Source organism: Hippocampus guttulatus, chromosome 2 (genome assembly GCF_054856545.1).
Source record: "Hippocampus guttulatus isolate MCC_2025c chromosome 2, RoL_Hgut_1.0, whole genome shotgun sequence".
Classification (NCBI taxonomy): Eukaryota; Metazoa; Chordata; class Actinopteri; order Syngnathiformes; family Syngnathidae; genus Hippocampus; species Hippocampus guttulatus.
This window is the reverse complement of record NC_141262.1, coordinates 35,944,526-35,971,502: the sequence shown is the minus strand read 5'-3', so window position 1 is coordinate 35,971,502 and position 26,977 is coordinate 35,944,526. Positions and strand designations below refer to the sequence as shown.

General features: G+C 42.6%; 2 protein-coding genes across 2 annotated transcripts in view; one reads left to right on the top strand and one right to left on the bottom strand.

Moving 5' to 3' along the window:
• Positions 1-26,977, bottom strand: part of macrod1 (mono-ADP ribosylhydrolase 1) — a 147,517-nt gene that overhangs the window by 53,246 nt on the left and 67,294 nt on the right.
• The window catches only part of flrt1b (fibronectin leucine rich transmembrane protein 1b), a 46,079-nt gene continuing 30,686 nt past the window's right edge, over positions 11,585-26,977 (top strand). Inside the window, exon 1 of the mRNA XM_086105904.1 lies at positions 11,585-11,838. The gene's annotated coding sequence lies outside the window, so the exon portion shown is untranslated. The remainder of the gene's footprint in view (positions 11,839-26,977) is intronic.

Genomic DNA, 26,977 nt, shown 5'->3' with positions numbered 1-26,977 from the left:
GCAGAAATCGCATGTCACAATCATGAGAAAAGATGACGCTGGATGTAGCAAAGCAGCCCCACAACCTAACCAAGCCTCTTTCATGTTCAAGAGCACAGCACAGGTTAAGCGAAAGTGTTTTCCAGCCCCAATTCTCAGAGTCCAGAATTCTGATAGACCCCCCCACTCAACACAGCCACATGATTAAATCAATTAATTAATTCAGCGCCTAAAAAGAATCAGCAGGCTCTTTGTCACATCGCTGAGAGGCAAGGCGCAAAACGGCTGAAAAAGTTCACCAATGAAATCATGCTGGGCCTACGTGTTCAGTTAATTCCGTTTTTCACGGCCCTCTGAATAGGGATCGTCGGTCAGCACGGAAGGATCACTCTTTCTCTACTTTTTTGACAGATTTACAAGGAGTCCAGCAAGTATTTGTTATTGTTAGTTTCAGACGCAGCAAGAACGTTGCATTGCTAAAATGGCTACAAAACGGACCTTTGGATGTCAAGCAGCTAAGACAAGAAGAGCTCTGACGCTGGAAGAGAGGGTAAAAGTCATCAAAATGAAAGACGGAGGAAGCAAAATAAAAGACATTTTCCAAGAAATTGATGTAAGTGAAGGTGAATGCTGATTGTAAATTTCGCAATTTCTTTCCCTTTTTTTCTTTCTCCAATGACAATATGAAGTGTCAAATAAGTATATGCTCATACTTAAACACTATTGGTATAAAAATAAAGAGTACACAAATGTTAGTGTGTGCGTGTACACATTCGTTTGTGTGTGTGTGCGTGTGTGTGCGCGCGTGTGTGTGTGTGTGTTTACAGATGTAAACACACACACACATTGAGATGAAATTTGCTAAAGTGAAAAACGCCCTGTTGTGAAGAATTTCTTGCTGCAAAGGTGATTTCGTTGTCGAGGAGTTTCACTGTATAATGTGTTTAAGTACAAAACAGCAGTTGCTGAGGGTAAAAAGACTTGCGGCAGCGCAGCCTCCACCAAAATCTTTCAATGCCTTGCTCGTAAATTAAATTTGATACGCTGTGACAATTACAGACAAATGTTAAGTGGATAATCTTTCCACATGGGACGGTTAAGTGCAAACTCACAAGGGAGCTTCCTGGTTTGAGTCAACCTTTGCCATGAGGCCTCCTGCCAGTTGTGCATGACGCATCAGACAAGCTAGTTCAAAAGACAAAATCCCACAACTGTCTGCATTTATCAAGATTACTCCCTTCTTTATCCTGTTCGCCATCCCCCGATGCCTCATTAATTTTATTAACACTTCATTTTTTCACGCATCGTGCTCAAGCGCTCCCATTTGCAGCTCGATTGGGTGGGAATGGACTGAATTTATTGTGACTGCGTGACAATACTGTATTTCAGGTCCAGTCTCATCTGGAGCAGCCAGATCCAATGAAGCACAGCTCAATGTCATGTAAAGCATAAAGCCTCTCTATTTAGCGCCCCCATTCATCTCCTGATGACTAGCAAACGTAGGGCTATACACTTTTCGATAGGAAGTTGAGACGAGAAGAGGGGTAGGGGAATGGTTTGTTTTTTTGGGCGTGTGACAACGTTAATGCAAAAGAATGTGAATTCACTATAAATTTGTCGTTATTGAGGTGAAATTAAAAATGTGAATGAACAGTAAATTTGGACAAATCAGGGTTCAATAAAAATGTCTTTTGTCACAATGGTTGATAAAATCGGTTTATTTGCTTGTCTTAACTCAAACTACTTTCTTTTTGTCTTTTTTCAGCTTTAAGTATGTCTGTGGAATTACGTTTGATTGAATCCTCACCAAATTTGTCCGACCATGCCAGAGTAAGGGAAGAAACCATCCCTAAACAAAAGAAATAGTCAACGATGTATTTGAGTTCCTTATCAAATGTATTTCTCAAAACTTCGAAGCTTTATGAACTGCAATGTTGCCGTGAGTGTCTGAGTCTGCAATCTCACAGTGAATCATGTGCCCTGATTCTGCAGCCTACACTTAGCTTGTAATTAGCGGAAAACCTAAAAGCATCATTGCGTGACACGACGAAGCAACAATTATCTTACAGCCAAGGTGGTGTGGATGGGAGAAGAATTTCCCACATAGTTGAGCGCTGACTACCATTAGGGATTCTCTAATGTCATTTTTCTGACACCCACCGCCATTGAGCAATTAGAAACGTATCCGGGGTGAAGAGCTTTCAAGGACAAACAGCCTGAGGACTATTGGTATTTGTCTGGTACACGGCAATGTGCAACATGCGGTCGTCTCACAAAAGACAATCTAGAGATATGTGAAGTGCCAACTGAAGAGGAGGCGATGAGGACAAGATCGGAGCACATTTTCCTCAATCAAAGCCAGAATCAGTCTTTATGGCGTCGCTGCAGTCATCAAATTCAGACTCGGCATTGAGCAATTCGGATGTGTTTCACGAAACACAAACACACAATGATCGCAATGTCGTATGCTAATAATGTGAACTTGAGTTGAATTGATTTGACTTCCTTGGAAAATCAACAATCAACTTTTAAAGACAGTCTTTTATATTCACTCTCTCATAGATATTTTCATTTCCAATATATTTACCCAAATTCAACTTTAAATGCTGGAACAAATACCACGACTGATGACATGTTCTTCTTCTTTCCACAACAAATTAGCTGAGAATGAACAGCGCCTCTGCCGGTTACAGGAAAGTATTGCACTCCGTTGTGCTTAATCTAAACAAAATTGACTGAATTCTTAACTTGAAATTAAAACTGAAACTCGGCAATCGGAATGATTATCCCGTGTTTCTCAATGTTTGATACGAGTACCAAAAAGAGGGTGCGGGTTCTTTCTAGTGCTGCGTGAAAGAATCAGTGACTTAAATCCAGATCCAGTTTATTGCATTGAAATACAAACGGTGGTGAAAAATGGTAAACCACAAGATATTAAGATGTTATATCGGAAAACACTGTATCTTGTGGTACAGTGTGTAAAATGCAATTGCCGTCTAGCGGTGAACGAATAGAATGCAATGACGTCAGCTCGAAGCAGCGTGCATTTTGAAGTAGGCACACTACGGTGCCTCGGAGAGACCACACTTCGCAAGCCTACCTCCGATTGCTTGAGCAGAGGTGCAAGCAAAATGTCATCACAGAGTATCCCTTCAAGCGACAAAGTAAGGAACATTATATCTACATGCCGTGCCTTTAAAATACTCTAATACCCTACCATCGTTATTTTACAAAATACAACATACATACATAACATAAATATAACAAAATACAACATACATACATACATACACAAAAGCGTCTTGAGGCAGAATCTGGCTGCAGGTCCAGTAGGCAAACACAAAGACACCAAAGCAACCAAAACGGTCACTATTGCAGGACACGCAAACACGACATTCAAACGCATGCTACGCAATGTTCGTGGGTAACCAAGGCGACACTCAAGCCCCAAGGGTTAGGTTACTGAAACCTAGTTAATTAGACAGAGGGTACAACGCCAATACTCCTGAGGTGGGGAAGTGTTACAGCATCTGTTTCAATTCACGCGTAGCTTCATGTAGACACAACAAATTGAAAAGTAGCATGTAACTATGACACTTAAACAGTTTTTCTTCTTGAGCAGTATTAGAAAACTAATCGGGATATCTTATGGTGCGGCGGCTAAATAAAACGTGCTGCCAAGGCACGCCAATTATCGCATCAGAGTGATAAGTTATACAAGTACATCTGGAGAGGGAGAGGGAGCGAGTGGGGGAGGAGAGGTGTCAGGGGATGGGGCGGGGCGGGGGGGGGGGGTCGAGCGAGCCAGCACGCGAACTGGGAAAGAGATGAAGTGAAAGTGAGTAGAAAGTGGAGAGAGGAAGACGCAGGACTAAATCTGCCTGGAACATAAAACAACAAGATGGAGTGTATTTCTTTCACGGGAGGTAAGTAATCTCCATGAGGGGTGTGGGGAGGGGTGAGGGGGTGTTGTGCAGAAGAAGAGGAATGAAGGGATGAAGGGATGAAGGCTGGAGGGCTTGAGAGCATGATGCTTTAGTGCAAGACACAAGCTAAATACCTTAAATGCGGTAGGGTGCGGGAGGAAGTTGTTGCTTTGACAAAGAGGATGTAAGAGGACAAAGCACTCATCTTAGGCTTGGCTCCCAATAATGTGTGTGACAATGTGCGTGTGCGTGTGCGTGTGTGTGTGTGTGTGTGTGTGTTAGAAGAGCGGATGAAATTAGGAATAATGATGATGATTCTAGATTCTTTAGAAAAGGCTCCAATCTCCTTAGTACAAAGCTTTCCCAAAGCAGCGTTTTCTCTTTGCGATTGTGCAGTCCTTCGCCTTATTTTTCTCCTTCTGCCTCCGTCTTATTCCCAAAGCCCCACTGCAACTTGTTTGTGTATTCCTACTTCTTCCTGCTGCTTGGCGCTCGCCCCATGACGCCGTGACAAAACCACCTTTATACTTTTGGCCATGTTTCCTTTTGAGGCATCATTGACATGACAATGTCAATTAATTATGTTTCATTGTCCGAAAGGGAGAAAAGGGAGGACGGATCGGACACTTTTATTAAGGTTGATTAGGAGCAACAGTGTCACGGGACTGACTTCTTTTTATTTTTTATTTTTTTTGCACTGAGTAGAGGAAAATCAACGAATGTAAGTGTGCAAAGTATGACCGTGCATCAACTGACTACTACTCCACTTCATGGAACATACTGTATGACCAGAGAAAAATAGATGTAGTTAGTCCATACACAGCCACTGGTTTGTTATTATTTCGTGTGTGTATATATATATATATATATGCCTTTATGAATTGCAAGTAAAACCCATGGTTATACAGTGAAACTCCTCTACAACAAAACCTACATGGGTGAAAATACCCCCTAGTGTGAAAAAATCTTCATGCATTAAAACTATTCCCACTTTTCTGCTCCCCCTACAACGAACCCCCCCCCCCCCGTTGCGTGATTCGAAATCTTTTTCTCTGCCCTTGCCACGCAACGAGAGTCACTACAACTAAAACAAGCCTAACGCAAAAGTCGAATCTAACCTCAGCCTACAGTGACTCCTACTGCTTAGCTCGGAAACGACAACAGCAAACACCACAGTGGCTTACACATGCGCAGTAGTACAGGAAGTATCTGTTATTGTTAGTTTCAGACGGAGCACGAACGCTGCATTGCTAAAATGGCAACAAAATCGGATCTTTGCAGACGAGGGAGTGAAGAAAAGAAAAGCTTTAACGCTTGAAGACAGGATAAAAGTAATAAAAAATGAAAGATGGAGGAAGCAAAGTAAAAGACATTATGCAAGAAATTGATATAAGTGAAAGTGAATGCTGATCGTAAATTTCGCAATTTCTTTCCCTTTTTTTCTTTCTATGCTGGCTTTATGAAGTGACAAATAAGTGTATGCTCATACCTATGCACTCTTGGAATAAAAATAACGAGTCTACATACGTTTATGTGTGTGTGTGTGTGTGTGTGTATGTGTGTGTTTACATCTGAGATAAATTTGCTACAGTGAAAGGTCCCCTGTTGTGAAAAATTACTTGCTGCAAACATTTCGTTGTAGAGGAGTTTCACTGTAGTTGAAAGACATTCAAAACGTTCATCCAATTCATCCATTGAAAAAGTAATTGACAGATAAATCTATTACTAAAAGAACAATGGTCAACAACAAGTTTTACTTTGTGTCCCGACACAAAGTTTACCACCGTGCCAGAGAAAATAAAGTAAAACAAAGTAATAGCATTAGTGTCATTTTTTTTTTTTTTTGGGGGGGGGGGTTGACTAGTAAAAAAACCGAACATCTTAACAAATACAGTAAATGTGCTATTCATTTCATTTTAACATCGTTTTAAAAAATAACAAGCATCGCTCGATGTAAGTTATGTGAACTTCTGGTCACATACATTCAGCCAATCACAGATGCAACCAGCAGGCGGGCATGTTGTTTGAACACTTGAAAGAGCTCCATTGCTGACGAGACGCACTAAACATTTGCAAAAACACAGATGCGAGATATACTGCGGTCATGCCGAACGGGAGTTGAGCTACTCTCATGACACATGAACACGATACAGTTTCCGAATCCGTACAGCTACACCGGACCCCAACGGCTTCGAGAATGTGCTTACTACATCACATATAGGTCAGGTAAAAAGTGGACTAACAACAAAGGACAAAATAATCATTGTGGTCTGTGGGCAGCGAGACTTGTACGATACAGACAGTTTCAAGTGTGAATCAAAAAGGAGCAGGCCTGGGCTATTGGCGTAGCTGGTGTGTAAGCGTATGGGCTTTTTTGGGGTTTAAATGACATTTGTTGTTGGCAAGTACACACATTTTAGAGGAGTGTCATTCACGGAAGGACTTGGTCCTGATTCGACACAAATAGCCGGGGATTTACTGGAGCGTCTTTTTGTTCTGTTTATTCCCGAACAACACCCTGGGCAGTGTAAGAATGTGACACAACAATAAAACGGCAACTGGATAACTGAATTGATGTTAATTTATTGCTAAGGAGGGCTAAAAGTCTGACTGAGGCGGTCACATTAAATGCATTTTCGTGGTGTGCATTATTTTGATAATTCCGCTTTTATAAACCTGCTTGCTCTATTGGATTGCCGGCCATTATGCGAGGATGTAGGATAGCTTATATTGCTTTAAATATCCTGAAGCAGTTCAGTGCAACTCCACACAGTAGTAAATAATTGATTTGGATGTTGTTGCCTTCGAAATGAAGCATGTCGACATACTTTGCAGTTGGTGCATATAGGCTCCACATAAGTCGTTATGGGCAAAAGGCATTTGCTACTTGATGATTACAAACTAAGGTATACACTGAGTTGATTAAACATCTGTCTGCGGTTGATGTTTACCAGGTTGATGCAGTTTCTTGGCCAATATTGGCCTCTTCGGTTCTAAACTCAGCGCAAACACAGGATTGCCGAGTAAAAATTCCAAACGTATTGTTTTGTCATGATTTGTTTTCGCGGCCATGCTTGAAACTCAAAACATTATAATCTCAAATCGAATATTTCCTCATTGAGTTGAATGTAGGTAAGTTCCCTTGATCAATTCCAGTCTTCCGAAAAATAACCGTCAATTTTTTTTAAAGGGAAACTGTGCAATAAAATATTGTACATTATAAAAACATGCAGTAATAACAATTACATGAAAATAAAAAAAATACACAGTTTGTGCAACATTATTAACTCATTGCGATTGTGCTGCTCCTTCTTACGTGTGCACCTTGGCCACCTGTGGACAGTATAACACAGACATACAGATATACATGAGATGGAGGAGATTACTCCTCAATGAGCTGCCATAAAATGAGTTGTTTGTCGCACAGGATAAAGAATAAATGCCTGTGATGATTGATTTATTGCCTCTTTATTTATTCCACCGTTTGTGTTCAAATGTTTGTTGCTTAAAGGGTTAAAATGCAGCTTCGCCGATGCTTTTCAACCTTCAAGAACTAACTTGATTTGGATTTAAGACATTTTGTCTTTGTCCATGTCCAGTTGTATGTCAGAAGGCCACCAAAGTACACAAAGTACGAATCTTGTCAATTTTGGGAAGACATTTTTCGCATGACTCAATCGGCAGATGAAAAAAGGCAGAATTCCTCAAGCAAAAGTGAAAACTCGTTCGTCAACCGTCTGTTCTTTGGGTCAGTGAGAATTATGTAAAACGCAAGGGACACTTGGATGCGACGCTATCGTTTGCATTCTGGAGTGGCGAGAATACATGTAGCGTGACACAAATGAAACAAAGAAAATAAATACTCCAAACAAAAGTGAAAACATAATTGTGCCATCATTGCCTTTGTAAATGATAAAAAGCGACTTTCTCATACAGGTAAATAGCTTCTTCCCGAGCATACATGCCCCCACTGGCTGATTCGTTTTTGCATAGTCCTTTCCAATTAAAAAAAAGCAACAAGGAACAAACGGTGAGCAAAAATGACCTCTTGGCAATTTTAATGCTTGGCCGGGGAAATGAAAGCAGATCACAGAGATAGTTACGCAATCAATTAGCATCACAGAGTCAATACTGCAACAACTTAACCCTTGACACGGAATCATTTTGGAAGACGTGCGTTTTATCTAGAACAGGGGTGCCGAACTCATTTTTGTCGCGGGCCACTTTGGAGTTACGTCTGCCGGCGGAGGGCCGTTAAGACAGTGAAACCGCAATAATGTTTCATCATCACATCACATTATTACTTGTACGTAAAAAAAATGATGACTCACTACTTTTGAAGTCAGTCAAGTATTTGTTCAATTATTGCTGAAGTGAGTGTAAACAGCGTAACAGAATTATTGCCAAATGTCACAGTTAGTTATTTCGTATGACAATTTGAGAGTTCGGAACAGATTTAAGCAAGGATCATGGAAGTTGACACAGATGATTTGCTTTCGCGGGCCCCATGAAACGATGCGGCGGGCCGGATCTGGTCCCCGGGCCTTGACACTGACACTTGTGATCTAGAATTTCGGGAATTGTGGCACAACCGTGTTTTAACCCAGTTTTACTGAACAAAATAATTGCCTTACCAGGGCCATTGAGTTGACACCGTGAGGGATATCGAGACCATAATTTGCAGCAACGGTGGCCGCACTAATAGTTCCTTCAGGAATATGACTGCTATATTTTTCATTAAGGGAAGTGCGAAAGCAAATGAAAGAACCAAACTCGATTTCAAATGGCAATTAACAGCACCGTTTAATGTTTGATTCTTAATGCCGGGCCGGGACATAAAAACATGAAGTACCACTAACGCTCGGCAGTTAAGTCCCTGAACACCTTATCAACATGACACAGCAACATTCATTCATGGAAGAAACATTTTAGGACTGCCCACACAAACGCCACAACGGATATTTGAACACAAACAAGCGAGTAACACATGTAGACAGAAAAGATTTTGTTTTTGAACAGCACGATACATCTCACGTGTACAAGAAGCCAAACCACAGCTCAAATGCATTCATAAACCTAAAATGATCCTGCATCAAAAAAGCAACAACAAAACAAGCTCTACATGTTCTGCTCAGTGGGAATGAGAAAATGGATTAAAACCCACCTCCATCTCACATTTATATATCACGGCATATGACTTTTGCTTCTCTATTGGTAAAATTACTTCTCTACACAGTCCTAACAAAACAAACGTCTTTCTTTATATCGCACTTTCACAATAATAGCGGCAGCTTTAACAAAGCGCTTTTCCACAACTCTCAACATTAAGTATGGCTGGATGCATAATAGTAATGCAACAGAACTTGTAATACTTATAATTGCCACTAGGGTAGAATATATTTGTGTCATTTGCAAAAAATATGAATTTGAATCATTTCGATGAGGGCTGAAGCGGGTCCTCGAGTAATTTGGGTATCGCCGTTAAAAAAAAGAAAACGCTCCAGTACCTGCTTATTTACGTGTACTCTGTTAACCGCAGCTTTTTTTGAGTAAGAGTGAGTGATATATGGGATGAAAATCCTTTTTTTTTTGTTTGTTTTGCAAAGAAACTTTGCAATTGCCCCACCAGCTATTACACCTTTTTGGTAATGACTTTCTTGAAGCTCCCAATTAGCTACAATAGTCTAATGGACGGAGGTTTACGCACCACCTGTTGCTTTGACGCGTGTTTGAGAGAAAACGCATTTTTACAGGAACTGAGATTTTATTTCCCACACTCTGTGACAAAAACCGTTTTTAACATGAAGAAATCACTATTTGGTAGTCCCGCTGAGCCAGGCAGAGCACCAGAGGGCGCCGGTGATGAGTCTGCACCCTGGCCGAGCCCCAAGGGGCCCATTCAAGCCTCTACGGTTGCTCTGAGGCACGCCCATTAAAATGTTTATTTTTAACTCGGCACGGGAGCGAATGTTCATCACACCCTGCTCTAGCGAGAGGGGTATTGTTGTGTACAGTAGACAGCTCCCAAAGGGGCAAAATGTGCTTTTGCGGAGGCTCAAAGGCGCACGCTTGTGTGTCTTTGCAGCAGTTAAAAATCATCAAGATCCCATTCTGAATGAACAAATAACAAGTGATCCACGGATGACTTCCCCACCGCAGCACAGTGTCAGCGAGTGCATATGTGTTTTTATAAAGGCTTCGATTGATTTTGGCAAGCGTGACGCATTGCAGTTCCATATGACTTCAAACCAACTGTCAAAGGAGGCTCCGAACTGGCTGCATGTCAATCCTAAAATCAGCCATTTCGTGTGTGTGTGTGTGTACCTGTCAGACTAACGCTCAGTGAGATGTTGTACTCACTGGACCATTGTGACCTGCTGAACCTGTAACCGAGCTCATAGAGCCCAGTAAAAGTAGTGTGACAGGCAACACACAAACACACACGCACGCGCATGCATGAAAACAAATACACGCATATTGAACACACGATATAATTACACAGAGGCACACATACGCACTCTAGATACAGAGAGACACGTACACACACAATGTAGGCAAACCCCAACAATCCCCGTTCATTACGTTGCAGACCCAACCGTGATAGGTGAAAAGCCGCAATATAAAACCATAACATTTGTGTTCATTATTTGAGTCTTCAATCGCCCACCTCCGCCAACCCACCTGCACACATATTGAAATACACTCAAACAGTCTTTTTATACACGTTAACACATTTGAACGCAAAAAAAGTGTACGTTAAACATAAAAATGCGCAATATAGCATGGATTATCTTATACATAAAGGATGTGCATCGAAACACAGGCATCCATTACACACACACACACACACAAACACCAGGTGTGTGCAAAGTTCTGAATTTCAGGATTCAATTCAATTCAATGGTCGAATTTGAATTGACTCCACCACCAGGATGAATTACAGGAAGTCAGAAACACATTCTCATCACATATCAGCTGCAAACAAAATGTCCAAAATGTTTGAGCAGCCATTTTCAAGACTTTGATAAGGGAAAGTGTCGTGGGAAAATGAAGTGCTAACCTTCCATCATACAACAATCAGCATTTGCACAATGTGAATTTTCTTGTGAGGATAAGCAGTTCGGATAATGGGATGGCTGAACAATTTATCTGACTTGGCCTTTAATGTGAATAAAACGGCAAAACAATTAGACTATTCTTAAAAAACAATTTTGCTCCACTTTATGCTCAATATATTCCTTACAGTGATATTTGTGTGAAATGTTGTAAATATGCTTATGGACTGCAAAGTCTCATTCTGATTTTGCTTCATAAAGTTCTTTGAATTTCAATGTATACTTCCTGCAATTGGAAACTCAACTGCAATTCTTTCTGTATTGCCACCTCCAGCCTAATTCAAGAATTGAATTTAGGGATCATTCTATTCAATTCTTAATTTCGCACATCTCTGACTCACACACGCGCGCACACATCGATACACGATTCGCACACAGGCATCGACGCACGTCGATTCACAATACACGCGCGCGTATTTAGACCGGCGCGCTCGCAGACGGACACGCGCGCTCTCGCCCGGTACCAGACGAGTGAGGGGGGGGGGGGGGGGGGGGCTGCAGACATCAAAGTACGCAGAAGGTGACCAAAGTTGCTCCTGAACGCATCAGGTTTAGGTTCCGGTCTAGAAGTACTACGTGTCGAGAAGCTTCAGAAGCCGGTGGAGAAAATCAGAGTTTTTAGGCGCACGCGCGCCGATATTTTGCGCTCAGGGAGGGACACTGCGCCCTTTGACGAGGAAGAGGCGAAGGAAGAGGAGGAGGAGGAGGAAGAGAGCAGGCTGCACTGTGGTGTGCGCGATGACGAGACGCTGTTGTGGACTTGCGCGGCAGCCGAGCGGACTCGACTGGACCGCGGCTGTGAAAACACTTCCTCCGAGGTGAGTGCGTCTCTCTGCTCTCGCTTTAGCGCGGTGGCGACGCGGTGCGGCTTTAAGGTGAGGGTGACAAATGGCGGCACGAGCTGCGATCGGAGGAAGGGGAATAGAAGTCGCTCATCGGCATTTGCCGGAGCCGACTGAACGTGTGCTAAGTTAGGGGATGCTTTTGACACGGGAAGCCCAGGGGGGGGGGGGGGGGGCCGCAAAGTGAAGGGGGTGAGAAAACGTGGGGGCGAAGGTAGGATGCGCGTCATCTTAATGGAGCTTCCGATGGCAAGGCTGCTGTTTTTGGGAAGCTTTTATTCCTCTTTCATTGTCAGACAACTGATGTTAAACGTGGAAAACGTGCATTTGAACACACCTGCTTTTATAGAGACAAGGTTGGCGGGGAGGAAAAAGAGACGGTTGGGAAGATTAAAGCGAGAGATAATACTTTGAGGAATCGCGTGGGCTTTTTTCCCCTCTCATCCGCCTTGCTGCTCATGGGACACAAATCGTGTGTGTGTGCGTGTGTGTGTTCCCCAACGGACATGCCCTTTTATATATATATATATATATATATATATATATATATATATATATATACACTTGCAGCACCTGCAACCTCCCTCTCTCTCTCTCACACACACACACACACACACCCCGTTCAACTCTTTTGAGGCTGTAAACACACGCTCATATACTCATATGTACAAGCAGAGGATTAACAGTCATCGCGGGCGATAGTGTGAGACTCCAGACGAGAATGAGATTCTCCCCACCAAAGCCGCACAGGACGCTGGATTAACGAAGAAAGGCAGAGTGGAATGGACGGGTGGTTGTGTGATGGACTGATAAAAAAAAAAAAAAAAAAAAAAGAAAGCTCAAGAGCGATAGGCCAGATGAGTCGGGTGAGGTTTGCGAGGGAGAAAGCAGCACGGAACACGAGATTAAAGTGTAATGTCCGAGCGAGGGAGGGAGAGCGGGGGAATCCGGGGCAAGTGGTGCGGTGGAGGGAATGAAGAAGATGAGAAGGCGGCAAACGCTCTTCCTCCACGCCTTCCCTCCTCGCCCCCATCCCCCTTTTTGATCTCCTCTTATTCAGACCCAGCGGCAAAAGAGCGCCGCTTACATAACGCCCCGTTCCGAACACAATTAAGCAAAAGGAGACGCGCAACGGGCACCTCGGACGTTGCTGAATTCAAGGATAAGAAAAACAGCATTCGGCTGAAATTGTCAGGCGAGCGGGCATCGATTGGGCCTCAAACCTCTTGTACGCATTTTTTTTTTTTAAATGACTAAGAGTCCTTAAACATTGTTCACCAAGACACCCTGGCTATTCGACACATAGCGAGGATGGTTCCCGGCGTGTATGCATGTGCGTGGTCCTTAACTGTCCGCCAAAGAATTAGTTCGAACAGATTAGGCCGTTAAACAGCCTTCGCGCCCTCTTGCACCGTTGAATTAGCCGGAGCGATGAGGTTGCCGAGGGGATATATGAGGTCAATGTCTGACTAATAAAAAAGAGGTCTTAGAGAAAATTGTCATGAAAGCAAAACCCCATTCAGCCATTCGGCAAATAGAGCCGCAAAAGCGACCGACGCAATCTTGGAGTCACGCGTCGATGCCGGACCGGAGGCCGCGCGCGAGGTGTGTCGGTCAAGTTCGACGACTGGTGTCATAAAAGCTACGTTTCAAACCCAAATGACAAACTGTGAGTTTGTAGGCTAGAGGTAGGCTTTCCATCATCAGGATTTTGGAGCCAATCGCCAACCGGTGAGTTTAAAAAATATGAATATAACCGATTGCCTTTCTGGACCAATCCATGCAATCTATTCAAACAACTTGCTTATTTACTCTCGAGTCAACCCCCCGCTCCTCACGGAGGATTGGGACCTGCCCGGCTGGCTGACGAATAGCCAAAGATTTGCGTATTATTGACACCCGTTGAAATGCGTTTAGAAGAAAGTAATAAGAACTTAATCTTAAAAATGCTCCCCAAACTGTTGCTAAACATCCAATGCACAAAAATTGGCGGAAAACCTTGCCCCGAAAGCCCCACGTCCCAACATTATTTCAATATTTCGGGGGGGAACAAAATGCAGGTGCCCTGAGAAAAAGTGTGAGGCGCCAGAGGGATGACCACAAAAAAGAAAAACTCAGAAATCAGAAATTTCAGTCTCTTAACGAGCAAAAGTGAAATGGAAGGCAGCAGGAAGTCAAAGCTTCTGATCGCAAATCGATGCCCCCGCCATCTTCACTGAGATACAGAAAACATACTGTACGTCACACTTTTTCGTTATTGTTCATGAATGTGTCTTGAAGCAATGGAGGAAAAAGATTGCAATTTGTAATCCCTCTACAATGTGATTTTTTTTCTTTTTTAACTCATTCACTCCCAAAGACGTTTTTATACGTCTTTTCAGACTTGGTCCAGAATTGGCTGGTAGTGAACGAGTTAAATGGTACACACACTTACTTTAATGCCCTCACATGTGGGAATGGAGCTCGCAATGCATTTTTCATCGTTTATTCAACATATGCCCTGTGTTCCAAAATTTTGTTCGCGACATATTTTTCTCCAAATTTGATAGACATTGAAAATGACAGTGAGGATCATTTAAGTCAGAAAACGTGAGAGTGTAATTTGAATGCTTTTTCAAACCTCACAATGATAAGAAGATATAATACAGAGCTGAAAATAGACATTTATTGAATTTGCAACATTTGAGGGGCATATTGACTGAAATCAAAAGCTACTTCAATCAAAAACATCTCAACAGACCAAGTTGCATGATAAGATAGGATAGGATACTGCACTTTATTTGATGCGGAGCTCGAGACTGCAACCAGGTTGGTCACATATGTGACACGTTTTCAGTGTGTGCGAGAAAGAATTTCAATTGGTTGCGTTCGTGCGAGTGATTACATTTTAATTTTCACACCAACACAGCAATTAGACATTCTGGTTAAAACTCGACTTCTTCAGTCTTTTATAGTTTCCATTTTAAGCCAACGCAAGGCGCTTCGAAATTGCACATTGACCGCAGATCAGATGTGCACGTCGTTCCATTCATGAAACATTTCAGGACGTCGGTATGAATTCCGTGCGTGCACATTGCATTCCCCTCGATAAACGTGCTGCGCGTATGTGCATTTATAATCCTTTTTTTTTTTTTAAAAAGCAACAAACAAACAGCTCCCGATTGTTGTGACGTTGGATAGAAATACTGGCAGATCTCCTCATGTAAGCGTTCCTCGAAGCAGATGTCCGTTGTTGTTTGTGTTTGTTGCTCTGGCGCATGCGTACGGCGTCGGGAAGCTTATATGCGCGCCGAGTGAAGACGGGTGATAAAATCACCTCCGCCCCCCCAACATATCATTTATCATCAACACCGACGTCTCCACATAAGCATGTGAGATCATCTGTGTCAACCCGATCCCGATGGGCCAAATCGAGGTTTAAGATGCCCCTTCCGAAAGGTTGTTTGCGTTGACTTGCATAATGATGATTAAAAAATGCTCTACAAAGCTAGAATAGTAGTTTTCTATTCTGAATTTTACGTACTAGCCACTTTCAAACAAACTTGATTTCGGTAGATACTTTGTCTTTTGGGCTCTCGGGGTTGGCTCGCCTTTGTGGACGTGAGGTGGCAGCCGGCCTGCTAATTCTTTACCGTAAATGTTTTGATGGCTACAAGAGCAGATGAGACAGGGTGCCACAGTGCCACATCCTTCGCGAGTTCATCTTGTCAAAGGCTCTTTAGCTGACGAGTCCAGCTCAATCTTTCTCAAGAGTCTTTCAAAGGAGAGCTTTGCTTTGAATTTGTTTAAGGAGGACGTAAGAGAGGAGAGCAGACGACTAAAAAGATAGCTGACAAACAAAAAAAAAAAGATGGCATTTTAACCGCAGCGTGTACACTCGGAGCGGTATGGCTTCGGATTGGTCAAGTCTGCGCACAGGTGATTCGTGTCCAGTCGATGTCGACGAGTCGATGATGTCACTGATATTATTTGGTCAGGTTATTATGCATGTAAATGGATCTGTCAATGGACAGTTCATACATGAAAATGATGTGGAGCATACCGGGACCACCCACCGCAGCGGCAGGTTCTGCATTTTGGGAATTTGCAGTGTTTACAGATCTCCGGAATAATTCCCCACCCTTTCCACTTTATAGCGTGGGCTAGAAAAGTGTTAAAATTCCTGCTTGAGCCCGCCTTTTTTCCCTATTTACCGGTTCCCCCTCATTTAGCAAAGCTGCCCATTCAGAAACATAAGACAATTTCAATCAATGAAGGCGAAGCATTCATTTGATTTAGAGCACTCAACTGTTGCCGCAAGGGCTCTACCTCCTCCTCAAGCCAAAAACGCAATTGACGGCGAGTCCATGCCACGCTAGTCGACTAGTCAGCTAAACCATCCAATCCCAGATGCGAGCCCTATCTGTTGAAGGTATCGCGGGAGGACTCAATGTTTTTATGGCTGGGTGGGGGTCTTTTTGGCAAAATAGCTTTCAACACTCCATGGCAGCTTTACTTTCAAGAGTGCGTTGCAGTAGGACTCTTCATCGCCGCAAAGGCGGCGGAAGGAATGTCGGAAAAAACATTGTTCCATTCGAACTAAAACAGTGCTGAACATTTTATTTGATTTTTTTTACCATTTCCAAGTAAATCAGCGTAAGAACACGTTAAAAGCTGTGCTCGCAACGCACGCGTTGCGTTCCGTAGCGCAGTGCGCTTCAGCAAATGGGTCGGCTGGAACGTGGTCTTGATTACAGCTCATTAGCTGCAAACATCTGTTGACGCAGCTGCAGAAACATCAACGATGGCGGCGAGAGGGGCAAACGGGCTGACTGAAACAATTATTTGAAAGGTACATTTGAGCAGGCGAGAGGGACGATTATGTTGTTGGGCACTTATCGCACAAGGTTACATTAAGAAAGTGCCGCTGGCCAACGGAAAACATGTCAATCTAATTATCATACCAAGAAGTGACCATCGAACAGCTAGGTATTTTGTAAAAACTTGAAATCTGTTTATGGGTGGCATTTAGTAAGAAAAAGCACATCTTTGTTTTTATAGTCAATGTGGTACGTATATATGGCATTTGTCTTTTTTTTTGAATGATCTCAACAGACATCATACCGTCAATTGTCGGATTGCAAACATTTGCAGTGCATGTCATCTCGAATCATTTGCCTTCATATTTCAGACATAAAGTAGTATTCGTAGTTAAACGGATAATTTACCGTCCTTGGTGCAAAAGACTTGGTTCAGTTCGTCCATCTGCATCGGGAGCACATTTCGAGGTTACGAACACGTCTTCACTGCGGCACAAGAGGTTTTGCATTTGATTGTTTTATATTCAAAGCCTCAAACTGTTTTTCACACACACAAAAAGAACGGTAAGTACGTCTTTACGACTGCGTTGGCATATACTGTATTAGTGATCGGCTATTGTACGTTCCGACTTGCAAACGATTTGGGGTTACGTCCCCCGCCGTAGGAATAAAACTGTCGCGAATGAAGTGCCCCTCTTGTAAATGTGAAGGACAGCCATGTATTTAAGGACCGCCAAGTCGCTGTCGGATTATTGACCTCGCTTGCCGTTTGCTCATGTTTATGGTCACTGTAGTTTCGATAGTTTTCTTGTTTAGAAAGTTGGATTCTACGGCAGTTTCGCGTAATTGAACATTTGCCATTTCGTGTTGTGCATTTTCAGGTATCAAATTACCGTGCGCAAGCGTTTTTTGTTCATACTGGCTTTTCTTGGTTTTGTGTCACCAGCGCGTTCTGTTTATACGTTGTCGGTCCTTTGTTTTTTGTAAATATATATATTTTTTGTACTGCGGTTTGTCCGAGTCTACGTTATCATCTGGTCTATTTTCGGATCGTGTCGCCAAAGTGGCGTGACACGATTTTACGACTGAGTATTGGATATCTGCCTCTGGATTACATTGACTTCAAAATATCTGTAACTTCACTTTGAGATATGTGCGACAAAATTTTGGCTAGTTGTCATTTCAGTTGCAGATGACCTTCCAATCACTACATACATTCATTCATTTTGCTCAGCTGCTATTAATGAAATAAGAATGCCGACATGAAGTGGATTTAAGATATCTTGAACTGGAGTTATGACAAGTCAGAATATATCCAAACTGGAGTCACAGATATATCTAAAACTGACTTGTCGATATTTGCGATTCACATGTTGAATCTCTTTATCTATTTTCACTTGAATTATGCATATCTGAAATGACGTTGCAGGTATTGTGGATAGGAAGACTGTGGTTGCGGTTGGATATCTGAAATGGTGTTTATGATGAGGTGAATTTAAAATACAGATTACTGCTACCACAAGCAGCACACACACACACACACACCGTGTTAAAAAGTCTAAATCATCATTGCATGGGCATCATGTCGTGATGATAGATTCTGAAAAGATAGCGAGGTGACACTGGGATGGAATATTCCGTCTTGGACCAGAAGGGGTAACACTAAAGTGGTTCCTTTCCAAAAGAAAACACTTGTTCCCGTGGTGGAGTTTTGCGGCCACAGGTCAGCAGCGCAGACAGACGCGGCATGCTGTCAAGAGGAATGGAAGAGGATGGCTGTCGGTGTCCGCCGCACTTTGAACAGTGCGTCTGCTGTCCTGAGGCGATATGACCTTCTTTTCTAATAAATCCACCCGCTGTGATGTCTACCTCTCATTATTTTCCCAAATAAAATCGCAGCTCCTACACCTCGAGGCACTCCGAGACAGAAGCGTGCTGGAATTACCTTTTTCACGGGCTGCGCTCCATCCTTTTAAAGACTGTCAGCTTTGTGCGCGGGCCTAAAGCCATGACATTCAACATGAATATTTCACAGCAAATGTAAATAATTAATCGGCATGAAAACAGGACCGGGCAGTTTCTGCGCATATCGCCGCTCATTCTATTGGCAAGCCGTGAACATTTCCTTCAATTAAAGATTCAAGAATTAGTCTCCATCCAAGTCAACAAAGAGACGCAGCAAATACGGGCGATGCCCACGCTGCAATATTAGCGTGTGACCTTTCTAAAAGAGAAGGAGAATTCAATGACAATGTATTGAAAGCCACACTTTGACCAATTCAGCCCCCATTGGAATGACTCCCTATTGATTCCGGATTGGATTTTCTTTCAGAAAAGGGAACACGCTTGTATCGTGAAAGTGAGGCCGAGCAACTCTTTTGTCATCATTTAAAGTGACTGAAAGGAGCACGGCATTGATACCGCCGTTAAGAAACAACGAGCTACGCCGGCTTTTTGCGGCGCTAATGTGATTCCAACAAAGGACATTTCGCCCGAGGAACGGATGCGCCGCACTCCTCGCAAGCAGCCGCATTCATGCTTAGCGTGCTCAACGCATGAAAATCCCGGATTTAATGTCTGTAAAGCCGAATTGCGTATAGTACGAGCTATAAGATAGAAAGCATCGCGTCGTGCATTTTTTTTCAGAAAAAGTCGAACATCGAGTTAAGGCAAAAGTGCACGAAGAAGAATATTAGGTACGCCTGCGCAATCTGCTGACACCCAATACACAAACTGGATTGAAAATTCCATCTTCATAAAGACTGCTCTGGTTTTGTGTTTTGTGGGGGGGTTGACGTGGAGTTGGAAGAAAGCACGTGTCAAGCTAATTGGACAGGCGCATATACAACCCCAAATTTCACAATTTGTTCAAACTGACAAACGTTTTTTTTTCTTCAAATATTCACTTATTTTGAATCTGATGCCAACAGCACATTCCAAAACAGGGCCATGTTTATCACTATGTTTCATTACCTCTCCTTCTCGCAACACCCAGAAGTGCTTGGGAACTGCACGTGGAACTCTTCCCCATCTTGCTTGATGTCCAACTTCAGTTACTCAACGGTCTCCTTTGTCGTATTTTGCGATTCATAATGCCAAAACAAGTTGAGGTGTGGACTCGTCAGACCGCAGCAAATTCTTCTACCGGTCGGCAGTATTTCTGGCTGTTGTTGACATATGGCTTTCGCTTTGCATGGTAGAGTTTCCGTTTATGGAGATGTTGGGATAAACTGTTAACTGACGTGGTATTCGGAAGGGTTCCTGTTCGCGTTGCAATATCCTTGACACGCTAATGCTGTGTTGTTGTTGTTTTATGCAATTTTAAAATTCACACTATAAAAGGTTTTTGTTTTTGTTGGCATCCTGGAAGGGACGAAGGACATTTGCATTTATTACAATGGCGAAGGATGATTTGAGAAATAAGTGGTCACGGAGTGAATTAAACTTGAATCTCAAGGCACTACCGAATATTGTCTGTAGACATGAATGCGCTTGCGAATGATTGTTGAACCACGACGTGGCAATTTGTCTGGGATACAAGTGTCAGATCGGCATCACAGCAGATGGATGGATGGAGCCCATCATCTTCTTTTGCCTTCAAAAGACAGGTGTGCTACCACAGCAGCACGTTGCTATTTAAATGACAGATTTCACAAATTGGAGGAATTAGCGTCTTTCCGCTGAGCAGACAGTTGTTTCTCGCTCGTACGGAGCAATTTAACAATGCGTCTGTTGCTGACGTACAGCACCGGTACACGTTTATTTACACATGCCCCGGACGACGGCGGGAGCCACAACGCATTTGTCAGCGGAACGGCCTGCTTTTCACCCGTCGCAAATTAGCGTAGCGCGCGAGAATCCTCTCCGCGTCATAATGGAACGACGTGAGATTTTGTGGGTGGTCAATCAGGGTGGGACAAAATATCTCAAGGACCGAGCCTCGACTCAAATAGAGAAAATTTGAGAGTAATGGAAGCCCCAATAATTTTATAATAAACCAAAATATACCCTACACCGGTGTTTCCCAACCAGTGTGCCGTGGCGCATTCGTGTGCCGCGAGAGCTCTAACGGTGCGCCGTGGGAACGAATCAAAATTCACGTCATTGGTATGAAAACGATTTATCAACAACAAATTATGTATCTTTGTCAGGTTATCTATGTCAGCAATTTACAGTGACGGCAAGAACAAATAAATGACCTTCTGTTAGATGGTAAAAAGTAAGAAACTGACAAATATATCCTCTTTTTGTGACAATTTTGTTTGTTGGCGTGCCGTGCGATTTTTCAAGCTTATCAAAATGCGCCTTGGCTCAACAAAGGTTGGGAATCACTGCCCTAAACTACGATCCCTCCCAATAATGAACTCTCTATCAATTACTGGGAAAATGGATACATTTTTATTTTAGGTGACATTATATTCTTATATATTCTTCTTTAGAAAAGGCTTTTGAAACCATTTTGAAAACTAATCCAACTGCATTTTTTTCACCCTCAATATTATGATTGCGATTTAACGTGCGATTTATTTTATTTTTTTTAAGTTTAAGTTGTTGATGGCATAAAAAGCATTTACGCCGCTCGAGTTATTTGCTTTTTGCATGAACACGATTAATGAATTGCCCAAAGTGTCGTTGGGAGGTCGATGGTTCTTATGCAGCGGGTTTTTAGTGTCCTTGAGCCTAAAGTGAAACCCAAGCCCAAATGTCTGATCAGCGTGCGAGAGTCGGAACCTTTTACGGATTCCGCAATCAGTGTCTGAATACGTCCGAACGTACAGTGCTGTTAAGCACTCGGAGCAGTGGCGCGGCACTCTGCGAGCGCAGTCCGTTTAGCGTATTGTGTTGAAGCTTTCACATGCAAATTCCATCGGGAATAATCCCAGTGGGTCCCTTTTCTCTGACAAATTGTAACGAAATGTAGAGACAGACTGCTGCTGTCAGAGATTTTTTGGGGTTATCTCCTAACCCCAAGCGTCACGATAATGTGTTCGTCATGTCGCCATAATGTCTGCCCGGATTAGTTGTGTTGTCTTTTGTGAAAGCAGAGCACTAAATCTTGGATTCTTCATCCTAATCTGTACAAGATCTACTTTATTTCCAGCGTATTCGAAAAAGAACCGGGCAGAATCTCCTGGGGTTACCAATCTATAAAAGATTAAAAAAAAAAAAAACTCCCAAACAAATGTCCCTAAATTTTTTATTCAATCCCATGAGATTATGGTGCCTTTATCCTCAATCCTCAAATGGACAATTGTCTGGAGTTCTTTCCACCGGAGCAAAAGTAAACCAAATCGTTTGCCTTGACAACAAAACACTGACAGAAATTGAAGGAGGATGATGACGCGAAGGAATAAATTAGCGGCGGTTACCGCGACGAGACGTCACTTGCATATTAAGATTTGTGTTCTCTTGCAGACAGAATTTGGACGTCTACTGATGGAGAAGTTTTGTCGCGGTCGGTGTGCTCACCGGCCGCGACAAAAGTGAATCACTGCCATACCAAAAGAAAAGCTTCAGTGTCATTTTAGAACGTGACACGCATGGCGTTTGTTTGTCATCGCTTTCACAAATTAACGTGATTAGATGTGATAAGGTTCATATTATAACGTGATTAATTTCACAGTCTACCCAAGATAAGCTTGACTTCGACACGCTGCAAAAACAAAAGAAAACAATTGTTTCCACTTCAGGGCAGTGGCGCGGCCAATGTAGCTACGTGTCTTCTTCTTAAATCTCGGCCTCATTTTTTTGCACGGCACAATAGAGGAGCGGATTAATTATGTTGCAAATAACGTAACGTAGATCCTCCCCCCCCCCCCCCCCGAAAAGGACTGAACCGCAAGGAATTGCTTTGTTTTGTTTTGCCCAATATGGAAGGCAAACTTATAATATTGCAACGTGACACACGATAACATGAAACTCATCACATGAGACATTTCACGTGTGAAAAATCTCATGTTCAAACATAACACGTGACATTTATACATTTATAAGAGGAAACTTTGCAACGCCAAATTTTGCACTTTAGTGCGCTTCGGTAGGCCACAACATCAGAAACAGCTGTTTGTGCGTTGCATTACAAAAAGATCCGTTTCACCAACGACAGCCACAATTAAAACAACCAAAAAAAAAAGCACATTTTGTGTGCACACGAGTGCAGGAAAAAATAATGACCAACAGCTAATTAGTTACACCTTCTGTCTGTGATTTATTAAAATTAAAAGACACAAGATGTGGTCAAAAAGAGGTGATTTTTTTTTTCACAGATCATTTTACTTTTATTACAGTCAATTTTAATATCCTTATTTTTATGTTTTTATTTATTTTGCCACCTTGAACATTCTAATATTAACAGCTTGAGGCAAAAGAATGGTAAAGCGCTTGTACAATGAACACGTTTTTAGGATGGTGACCGTTTGGCCCTGCAAGGGATTGAGCCCATGAAAAAACTGATTCGGAATCCAAATCGAAAAGTCAAGTTGTTCCTTGGCTTTTCCTTAGTAGGGAAGGGGGGGGGGGGGGATAACCCATAGAAGACCAACAGTTATGCAGGGGACGTCGAAAATGAAATGTGTTTATGCCTGGGGTTGCGCTGAAACAAATGGGCCTTTATAAATAAGGTTCTATCACATTTTTTTCTGAGGCTGTCAAGAGAGAAATTATGGAGAGGAAATACCTCACAGTACCTGCCAGATAAGAGTCATAAAGAGATGCATTGCACCGCAAAAAAAGGTTTTAATTATTGAGTAGGCTTCACACACAACCATAGTAGCAGAGGGTCTTTTCTGTTTCGCGATTGTTTGTTTGCACCGTGCCTGTGTGGGCGCACGGTGGAGCGTTTACTGGTGACCGCTTGAATATCTCCACGGCGTCGGTTGGTCAGAGCGACACAAACGCAGCCCATTTACCATCCGATCGAGCGGGTACCGGTAAAGAGGCGCGGGAAAAGAAGCGAAACCCAAATGTAAATGGATTCCGACCCATTAAAATTGAAACGATTCGCCCTTATCCAAAACGGTGCCGGCGCCATAAACGTAACTGATAAAGCAATAAATATCTTTGGCTGCCGTTGCCCGATTTCAGCGATAAGCAGAGGAAAACGCATGCGCCGACTGGAAAAATCAAAGCACGCGCACACGCACGCACAGGTCATGGTAGTTTGCCAAATGGGATATCAGGTGAGTCACGAATCAGCCACCAATTCTAAACAAGGAGCGCGAATCGATTTTGTGCCATCTGACCAATCGTTGCAAGTCATCCGATAATTAGCAGCATCGCATCGCACTTGCGAAACACAAATGACCTTCCGTCATTCGGCTTTCACGCGGCGGCTAATGAAGGATAGTGATAAACAATAGCGAGGCCAGACGGAAGAGATTTTGGCAGACTGCCGTCGCGTCGGCGGGTGCGTCGGTTCACCGAAGTGGATGGCGGAGAGAAAAAAAAAGGCCGCCTTCATACGACGGCTCACGGGTTGCGGCGGTCGGGTGCTTTGCCTCGAGCAAAAGCCGACGTTAAAATAAAGATGCGAGATGCATTTAATTCAGTTGGAAGTTGCTTTTTTAAAAGCGCTTTTCCATTTGGCGACTCACACGCCACACGACTCTTCAGTCGTTTGATTCCCTTTTTGCGACTGCCGATAGCCGAAATTCCAATGTCGTTGCTTAGAATACATTTGAGCAAGAAACCTTTGAGAATCCAAACCGTAAACATCAAACAAATTAGGTTTGATTCCAAGAATATTTGTAGAATTGTGGTTGTAGTTCGCCGCGATGCAGACATTCACGATGCATCCTCGTGAACGCTATCGCTCATGTTTTTGAGCGATGATCACATTAGATGATCAGAATATTTGAAACAGCTTTGATGCAGTGCATTTGAACACCACATGAACAACCGCAATCAAAGATCAAATGAACACCTTTCCGAAGGTGTCCGTGAAAACAAATCCTTGAACATTATTGTTGCATTAAAAAACAATAAATAAATACAACAAGTCAGAAATGTCCAACCAAAGGATCGGCACCTAAAATCTCATAAACCCGGGCACATACGGTGCATATAAAAAGTCTCCACATCCCTGTTCAAACGGCAGGTTTTTGTGGTCTAAAAAATGAGATCATGATTAATCAGTTCAAAGATTCATCAGTGCCACCATTAATGTAAACTTCAACCTTTACAACTCAAATGGAAAAAAAAACCCCCTAATAATTTCGAGAGTGGAGGTAAAAATAAACAACTGAGATGCCGTTGCACAAGTGTGCACCCCCTCTTAAGACTGGACTGAGGAATGATTTAAAGTCCCAAAATAAAAGACACACAGGCTATATATCAAAAAAACCCTAGCGTTCAAACGGGGGTGCAGTTTTTTCTTCGTGTCCACTCTAATTTGACATGAAAAAATATGATGTCACACAATAACATAAGGATAACCCGGTCTGCCGTCATTTCTGGATTCAATGATTTGGTTAAAAAGATGTTTTGTCGATGTGAATATATCTTCTAGTTTTAATCAGAACAGATTACCGTTTATCGTTGCTTTAATGGTGAAGGATATGCTTGTCGTTCGCGACGATTTTTGTTTACTTTCGACTGCAATGCTTTGAGGTCAGACCTCAGGAGTTCCAACTGGGTTCACTTCTAGTTTTCAGTAGCTCTGCCAAGTCGAATTGGGTGGGTGGCTCGGAGGGTTAAGCCAATCTCCAAAAAAGAAAAAAAACAGTGTGGGGAGTTAGTCCAAGAAAGATTTTGGGTGGGGTTTGTATAAAGTGGCACTTTTCACCTTTTGAGCCACTACACAGGAGGGGAGCAGTGTTGGATCATGTACGGTTCCCTCCAAAAGTATTGGAACAATACAATACTGGTATACAGTAGACAACGAAAACAAAGGAATTGATGACACAATAAATCAAATGAAGGGCTGACTAAGCGTCGTCCTGTAGTCCTGTACTTTTGTAGCTGACGCCCTTCCTTCTCCACCAAAGCATCGCGCTATTAAAGTAACTTATTTTCCACGTGTTCTTGGCTAAAAAAAAAACAAAAAAAACATCCAGACTTGTAATCTTGAGGCACCATAATGCCGTACGGCTCCCGCAACACTTTCTCAGACTGTTCATGTTTCCAAGAGAGTTCACAAATTTGTACCCGAGCTTTTTTCAATTCTTTATGTCGGTGTAAAAATAACAGCTGATGTGGGGACAGGCCAGTATTTGTGAAAAAATAAAAATAAAACAGGATATTGACCATATTTGAACATACAGGATTCCCATCAAGAGCAACAATCGTCGGTTAATTATTAAATTGCCCATACGTGTGAATGTTGCTTATCTGTTTATATCAGCTCACCAAAACTGTCAACTCGATTGAACTCGCATCATAGAAAATGGATGAAAGGCATCACTAGACAGTCCTACAAACAACACCTTCTGGCCTGAAGCGATGTTTGATGTCATCCTTCACCAACCAAGAAGTGGCTTGTTACCTGCCGAATGGCGCTCTCTTCTCGTATTGGACCTCGCTGGATCGAGCAAGTGTCCCTAATGTTGTGGCTAAGAAAATGGTTAGAAAAGGTCAACGCTGCACAGTTCCACATTCCACTAACTAGCGCGGCAACAAAACGAAACGACGACACAAAATCAATGCAGACAATGAAAAGGGCAAACAAACTCAATCACGTGAGGGCACGCAGCAGCTCAAGTGTCTTACCTGATGTATTCAGTTAAAAATATCTCAAAGTGTAACGGGGATTCTGCTAAACTTTGATATTCATTGTTTTTTTTCTGTAGAGTGAGGCCTGTCACTCTCGAATGATATCCTCAAGAGAAGACAACTCTTGACTTTCAGGAGCGTTATTTGCTTTAGTTCCTCTAATTTGCTCAAAAACAGCATATTTTGACCCAAACTCTTTTTTTTTTTTTAGCCTTTTCTCTGATTGTTTCGCACCAGTGTCAGGTTTTTTTTCCCCCCCTTCCACGGATACTAAGGGAACACAAACTGACAGAAACTAATAGAGAGATAAAGCGTTGCGGCTGCAAAGTAACAAAGCTTCTCGGCTCCATTTCATATTTCAGCATCACACCTCAGCCTGCCACCTGGAAGCCGCAAAGACCTCACATCTCATTGGATTTACAAAATGGCTTGTTTCATTTGTCATACTGAGCTGTCAGTTTAGCGCGTTTTTATTGGCATTCATTTAAATAAATTTGAACAGGATTAACATTTTTCTCGCGAGATTAACGCGGCACACGTCACAGCGGATGTGACGTTGCTCTATAAATAAACCGGAAACAAAAAACAAGCACACACTGCACAGGTCC